Source organism: Macrobrachium nipponense, chromosome 1 (assembly GCF_015104395.2).
Source record: "Macrobrachium nipponense isolate FS-2020 chromosome 1, ASM1510439v2, whole genome shotgun sequence".
Taxonomy (NCBI): Eukaryota; Metazoa; Arthropoda; class Malacostraca; order Decapoda; family Palaemonidae; genus Macrobrachium; species Macrobrachium nipponense.
This window is the reverse complement of record NC_087200.1, coordinates 57,190,280-57,198,196: the sequence shown is the minus strand read 5'-3', so window position 1 is coordinate 57,198,196 and position 7,917 is coordinate 57,190,280. Positions and strand designations below refer to the sequence as shown.

The following is a 7,917-nucleotide window of genomic DNA, read 5'->3' as shown; positions in this document are numbered from 1 at the left end:
AAATCCAGACTCACTCCTTAGTCCGTTTATTTTCAGTGGCTAGGAATCCAATGGGATTTATCCTCCCACAATCTGTCATTCCAGTGGTCAAAACGGAAAGAAATAGCCAAGTCTGTGAGGCAATTTCTCAAAAGCAAACAAGCGTCAAGGAGAAACCAGGAAAGAATCCTAGGTTCCCTTCAGTTTGCCTCAGTGACAGACATCCTCCTGAAAGCAAGACTGAAAGATATAAATCGAGTAGTTTGGCGATCAAGAGCAAACGTCAAATCTCGGGACAAGTTGTCAGTAATTCCACAGATCCTTCGCAATCAGCTCTGTCCATGGACAAAAGTGAAGAATCTTTGCCAAATTGGTACCCTTCAATATCCCCTTCCGGTGTTAACCATTCACACGGATGCCTCCCTGTCCGGTTGGGGGGGATATTCTCAATTCAAGCAAGTCCAGGAGGGACTTGGTCCGTTCAATTCCGCCAGCTCCACATAAACGTTCTGGAGGCAATTGCAGTATTTCTTACTCTGAAGAGACTCCTTCCCCAAAGAAGTCTCATCTAAGACTAGTTTTGGACAGTGCAGTGGTAGTACATTGCATCAACAGAGGAGGTCCAAATCCAAACACGTGAATCATGTCATGATAGCCATCTTTGCTCTAGCAGACAAGCACAAATGGCATCTATTCTGCCACTCATTTGGCAGGGGTAAGAATGTGATAGCGGACGCACTATCCCGGTCAGTCCCTCTGGAGTCAGAATGGTCCCTGGACGGCAGGTCATTCGAGTGGATATGCCAGAGAGTCCCAGGTCTCCAGGTAGATCTCTTCGCCTCACAAGCGAACCACAAGCTCCCTTGCTATGTGGCCCCCAACCTGGACCCTCTGGCTTATGCCACAGACGCCCTGTCGTTGGACTGGAATCAATGGAAGAAAATCTACATTTTTCCTCCAGTGAATCTTCTTTTGAAAGTTCTGAGCAAGCTGAAGACTTTCAAGGGACTGGTAGCTCTGATCGCTCCAGATTGGCCAAAAAGCAACTGGTATCCTCTGCTTCTGGAATTGGGTCTCCGACCTCAACGGATTCCCAATCCCAAGCTGTCGCAATCAGTACAAATGAGGACTGTGTTCGCTTCCTCAGGAATTCTTCAGACCCTAACTTTATGGACTTCATGAAGTTTGCGCTAAAAAAGATGCTAACATTGATCCACAAAACATCCTCTTTCTGGAATCAGATAAAAGAGTCAACTATAAGAACAATATGACTCAGCTGTTAAAAAGTTAGCAATCCTTCCTGAAAGAATCAAACACTACAACCATGACAGTTAACTTAGCTATCCTTTTTCAGATCCTTATTTGAAAAAGGTTTAGCAGCTAGCACAATTACTCCCCAAAAAATACTAATAAATCGGCTTTGAAGAAAATCTTTCAGTTGGGTTTTCAAATAGACTTAACGGAATCTTACTTTACATCTATTCCCAAAGCCTGTGCTAGACTTAGACCTTCTCAAAGGCCTACTTCAGTTTCATGGTTCTTGAATGATGTCCTCAAACTAGCCTCAGATACTGACAACTCGTCTTGCACATTCATAATGCTACTTAGGAAGACGTTATTTTTGTTAAGCCTGGCTTCAGGAGCCAGAATTTCAGAACTGTCGGCTCTATCCAGAGATGCGGGTCATGTAGAATTTCTCCCCTCAGGAGAAGTTCTACTTTCCCCGGATCGCAGTTTTTTAGCTAAAAACGAGGATCCTCTTGCATGGTGGGCCCCTTGGAAAGTTATCCCACTTCCGCAAGATCATTCTCTTTGCCCAGTATCAACTTTAAGAGCCTTTCTATCTCGTACATCCTCTAGATCCTCAGGTCCTCTCTTTACGAGAGAAAAAGGTGGCACTTTATCAGTGAAAGGAATCAGACAACAGATCCTTTATTTCATTAAACAAGCCAACCCTGAATCATTTCCTAAAGCACATGATATCAGAGGAGTAGCCACCTCAATTAATTATTTCCAACATATGAATTTTGAGGATCTTAAAAAGTATACTGGATGGAAATCACCGACAGTCTTTAAACGTCATTACCTGAAGTCCTTGGAATCTTTAAAATTTTCAGCAGTAGCAGCGGGAAACATTGTTTCTCCTGATACTGCACAGTAGTTGTAGTATAGATCCAGGTCTCCTTTCTACCTACCTCGTCCAACATGCCTCACCCTATTGCCATGCTCTTCGTGATACTCTAGCCTTAGCCGCTAGGATCGTATTGGTGGAATGCCCCTTATTTTTTTGCTAGGGGCATCCACATTGTGTACATATAATGTACTTCAGTGTTTCTACCCTTATTTTTATGCTAGGGTAGAACACAATGAGTTTGTATATTTTGTAAATATTTAAATTAGTGAATCATTGTATATTGTTCTATTTACCATTACACTATTATGTATCACCATGTCTAGTATAAGCTAATTTTAAGTACTTTATGTTAATATGGTATGGTTACCCTACCATTGTTTAGTATAAGTTAGTTTTAAGTACTTTTGTTAGTATACTGTAATGAGTCTTGATTCACTTATATTATATCAGCCTTTTACTATTTGGTTTCATTTGTCCTTTTATTCCATCTTGTCTGTTTCTCTGGTACTATTTCATAGGCTGACACAAGGGATTTTGACGTAGGAAAAATCTATTTCTGGGTGATTGGCTCGTGTCGCCCTATGAAACCCACCCTGTTTCTTTTTACCCACCCTGCAGGACAAGATGTTCATAGATTAAGGATGACCGCTAGGGGCGCTGCTCTCCGCGTGGCGTCAGTAGTAGTAGTAGTAGCGGTCGCATCACCCTTTAGTATCAGCTCTCTCAGGTGGGGATTTTATGTTGGAAGGTCTAAATGTAAATGACTCTTGGTATGATCCCACTCGCCCCTATTTCCATACCGACACTTCTTTTATAGAGTGAGCGAGTCAGTTTTACTGACATTTTCTTGATTTTATTTTTTCTCTGGTAATTTTAGGATAATTTTACCTAGAAATAATGAACTTAAGGAAATAGATTTTTCCTACGTCAAAATCCCTTTCATAATAATCATTATTTATTAAAATTGTCTTTATAGAAATACGAAGGAAAACTTTGAACGCCCGTATCTCAAAACTACTTATTGACCTTCAAGTCAATCTCCTCACTTAGTTTTAAAGCTATAACATTGGAATTTGTTATATAACTCAGAAAGACATTATAGAACAATCAAATAGAGCCCTTTTTTCCAATTTTTGTTTCGTCTTTTTTTTATAAATTTTTTTCTCGTGATTTATAGGGTTTATTTTTTTACCATATTGAAAAATTCATATCTAGCAAAAAAATGACTTTTAGAAAAAAACTCTCCATTTGATTGGAGGTCGACATTAGGTCTATATATGGTAGTAATCCCAGGTCTTAATATTAAATATCAAGGGAGGAGATAGAATTTGAAAAATGGTTATTTTCGGGATAAATTGCCCTGGCGTCACAAAACCGAAGGTCAGAGGCGAAAATCATATGCGGTTTGGAGATGTCCTAAGTCACCTTATTAAGTGGTATGAATGTCAAAGTCCTGTCGTTAAAAAACGGCATTAGCCGGCCGGCCCCCTTAAGTAGACAAGTTTAGCTTAGAATGTCGGACTTCAGTTAGTCTTCAGTTAGGTTTTGCAGCAATGGCTGCAAGACTAGGATGGCTAAGCTTTTTTACGATCTGCACTCTAAGCACATTAAGTGTAAGGAGACTTAACTTGTGTTGAGTGCCAGGATTTAGATGAGCAGGGGTGGAGGACTTTTAAGTTTCATTTAGATAAGATGGAGAAAGATAGGAAGAGGAAAGCAGCTCTTAGAGCTGGTAGTGTGATTAATGTTGAGACAACTCCTTTGCCTTTAGAGATGAGGAAGCCTTTTCTTTCCTCCCCTTTTTTATCCAACATTTCCCCTATCGATAGTCCTCCTACTTCCATTGCCAATCACTGCAGTCCAGGTAGCCCATGCTTCCGATCCTAACACCATTGCCATTTTAGAATCCAAAATGGACAAGAAATTTGAGATTTTAGTGAAATCTGTAATGGATTTAGGTTTATTTATTTGCATGTTTGTGGAAAAGTCGAGTGTCAGTGATAAGCCCAGTGTTGTGCAAAGTGTCAGTGTGTCTGAGGAGGTGGGCTGTCCCATCCCCCCCATTTCTCCCAAGACAAAGGTCACTGTCTGGCTCCCCCGCACCCGGGAGAAGGCATACCGGAGGTTGAAGGGAGACTGGGGGGTTTGCCCATGGGCAGTCGTCGACACCGTCGATCCTGTTGACTCATGGGTGTCGACTAAACGCCACTGGAAAGGCATAAATGTGAGTGAAGTGCAGTTTTTGTGTGATTTGGATGCGCCGTCGCCTGATAAGAGACGACAATTGTGGAACGATGCAGTATTGCGCCCCTTAAAGAGGCATGGTGCTTTTGCGGACTGTACGACTCCGCCAGTAAAGAAGTCAAAGGAGAAATGGAGTCCCCAACCATCCTGTAGTTTTGTGCCTGCACAGGATTTTCAGGAGTATTGCCAGTCATCTCCAGGAAATATGCTCCCAACTGGCAACAGGCGCTAGAGACCTGACCAGCACTCATGCTCTCATGCGTGTCGAAAGGAGTTTCGACTTGTTCGCCTCCTTCAGCTCGTAACACTTCGCCTACTAGCCGCTCATCAGTTAAGAGCCCCTCCTCAGCAGCTACTGCTTCGACATCGACTTCTGAGGATTCGAAGACCAGCACTTTGGGAGAAGAGTCTCCGTTTGCCCCCTTCAAGCAGCAGCTCCAGGAACTTACGGGGTTCCTGAAGAAAGTGACTACCCCTGGAAGAGAGGAAGATGGTGTGTCGTCAGTTCTATCAGAGGACGAAGCACAAGAGCAGGAGTCGAAATCTTCCTTGGCTTACTTCAGTTTGTTGAAGTTTTTACTTGTTATGTATCCGGACTATTTTAAGCTAGGATCACCTTCGTCACCACATTCTATGTTTGTGAAGGACAGGAAGACAGCATCTCCAGGCTTGCCGAAACTAGTTCTTTCTCAGTCGGCCAAGAAAGTATTCAAGGAGTCAGACAAGTGGCTGTTCAAGAAGCAGGAGTAGGTAAGGCCTCATTTGAATATCCCTTTCGAAACTGCAGAATAAGACCTATCGTCTCTACACGACGGGAGTTCTTTCCTTGGGAGTACCTGCCTTCTCTTCGCTCAAGGAGACTTCTCGAGTCTAGTGGATGCAAATAGAAGAGCAGGTTTTTCAGCTGCGAAGGCAATGTTCTCCACACCTGACTTAGGGGGGGGCATGGCAAAAAATGACATGGTTACAAAACACATGGTAACTAATTGAAAATTTTATTTTAGGGCATTCTTGATACCTGGACTCTTCTCCCATCTGCTGAATGCAAAATCTGCAATAGAAAAGAAGAATAAAATAAAAAAGGGCATTTTCGTATGCATCCAAAAAACTGCTACTGCTTTAAAACTATCAGAGATAGGAAGCTAAAACCTAGTCTCATTTTAATAGCTAAAGAGTGTGTCAACAATCTCCTTAAAACAAATTTGTACTTTAGAGAGGATAAAGTTATTATTTTTGCGTTTAAATTTGTAATAAAAATCTGTTACGTAAATAATGTAATTTTAAATAAAGAAAGAGAAACATTTTCAAAGATTGGTTCTGAGCAAGTTATAGAACTTTTAAAGACAAATACAATGAAAAAAAAATTGTGAAAATCGGATAAAAACTAACGAAGAAGTAGTGGTTTAAAGGACAATAACTCACTTTTGAGAAAATGGCATTTAAAGTTGACACATCCCACGGCGACTAGTATGCTCCAGCAGAGCAGCTATTGTACACCTTCTTTTTCTTTTTTTTTTAATACTGATCTTTCTACGCATTGAACTGGTGAGAGTTTGTGTTGGAGCACCAGTGGTGGAGGGAGGCAGTGGTGTGGTGGCGGTCATATGGCTCGTTGATGGCTGGGGAGGATCAGCTGTTGGTGGTGGAGTTAAAATGGCTGACGCTCGTCGCTCTTCCAGTTTCCTCCTTTTCACCTCTCTCGCTTTCTCAACTGCTTCGGCCATCCTCTTGATGTAGCCTTTCTTCCTGGGCATTGCAGAAATGATTTGCAGTGTAGAGAATCCAGATCAATCTAAAAAATCGCCCGATGAACGGTGACAGTAGCAGACGAAACACAAGAAACGTCACGCGAGCAGACGACGCAGACGACCGTCTGCTACGATAGCCTTCAAGGCACTGACTTCCAAAGCTCCTTCGCCTACTCGCTACCGTATAGCAGTGGACGAGTTGCTAAACATTATTTTTATTCATGATATATGTATACGTATATAATTCCTTGTATATTTATATTATACGCTGTATAACCTAATAATAGGGAAATAAGAGTGTGATTGTCAAAATAATAACTTATTTTAGCAAAATATTGTAGAAAAATAGTTAGAATCAATATATTGCTCTGAAACTTCGAGAGTAGATTGCCATGACCATGAAGTATTCGATGGTTGATTCACTAGAAATCGACTTTTTTCAAAATATTTCGTCATTTTTGACGGGCGGTCCCTTAGGTCACCTGATGCAGAACTTGTTCTAGGTGATTGAAGTTTTTAGCTTCCTAGATTGGATCATCTCAGCTTTAGCCAGGGAGATAGAGTGTCAGTCCCTGGAAGAGGAGTATTCATTGGACTAGCTTAACACAGGACAAAGCGGTGAGAGATGGATCGGTTGAGCTAGCCGCACTCTTCACTTTGGGAGTACTCAAAAAGGAAACTGTGGTGCTCTTTTGTGTCCAGAAGAGTTACGACAAACCAGAAATCAGCATTGATATTCTCTCCCCTGTGTAAGTCCCACCTGTTCCCAGAAGAGACCGTTCAGTAGGTGGTGTTGTACCTGGAAAAGAAGTCGACTAATGACCTTTTGATGCAGTCAGCGAGACGCCCAAAGATCCTCCCACTACAGATGCATTGGACAAGGGATGGGGAGCTCTACTCGGAGACAAGAAAGTCACAGGTTTTTGGACAGAGCAAGAATTGAATGTGAAAGAATTGAAGGCGATTCTTTTAGGTTTACAAGCATTCACTTCTTTAGCAGCGGGAAGAAAGGTAGCGATTTATGCTGAAAACACCACAGCATGGTTTCCAAGGTTCGTTCAAGGAAGAATGAACGTGTTAGCAGACGAACTGAGCCACTCGTAATTATGTCCTGTCGACTGAATGGACTCTGAACAAGAGTTTTTCTGATCTATGGAAGGTATTGGGGAAGCCAACGATAGATCTCTTCGCCACATCAAGGAACAATTGTCTCCTGATTTTCTGTTCACCGGTGCCAGATCAGCTAGCGTGGAGAACAGATGCAATGCTGCTGGATTGGACAGGACTCGACGTATATGTATTTCCCTCCTTCAGGATAAGAGAAATCATCAACAAGCTTCAGTCACATCAGAAGTGTTAAGTAGTATATCTTAGTTTTACCAGACCGCTGAGCTGATTAACAGCTCTCCTAGGGCTGGCCCGAAGGATTAGATATTTTTACGTGGCTAGGAACCAATTGGCCACCTAGCAATGGGACCTACAGCTTATTGTGAGATCCGAACTACATTATATCGAGAAATGAATTTCTATCACCAGAAATAAATTCCTCTGATTCCGCATTGGCCGAGCTGAGAATCAAACTTTGGACCATCGGATTGGCAGCCGAGCGTGAAAACCACTCGTCCAGCGAGGAACTATCAGAATGTGTTGATGGCTCTAGTTGCCCCATTCTTGCCCAGGAAAGAATGGTTCCGACGACTTGCTCAAGCTCCTAGTGGACTTCCCCAGGCACCTTCCCCAAGGTCCATATCTGCTGAAACAACCCCACTTTGACCGGTATCACCAAGGATTGTCCGCTCTGGCCCTGACAGG

General features: G+C 42.3%; 1 protein-coding gene and 1 long non-coding RNA gene across 3 annotated transcripts in view; both read right to left on the bottom strand.

The window, feature by feature from the left end:
- LOC135219322 (transforming growth factor beta regulator 1-like) overlaps positions 1–7,917 on the bottom strand; it is a gene marked incomplete in the record, with an annotated part of 249,284 nt that overhangs the window by 97,163 nt on the left and 144,204 nt on the right.
- On the bottom strand, positions 5,337–6,735 carry LOC135219323 (uncharacterized). The gene is made up of 2 exons (XR_010315410.1): positions 5,780–6,735; positions 5,337–5,408 (listed from the first exon to the last, which is right to left on the bottom strand). It is a non-coding gene; the product is annotated as an uncharacterized LOC135219323 (long non-coding RNA).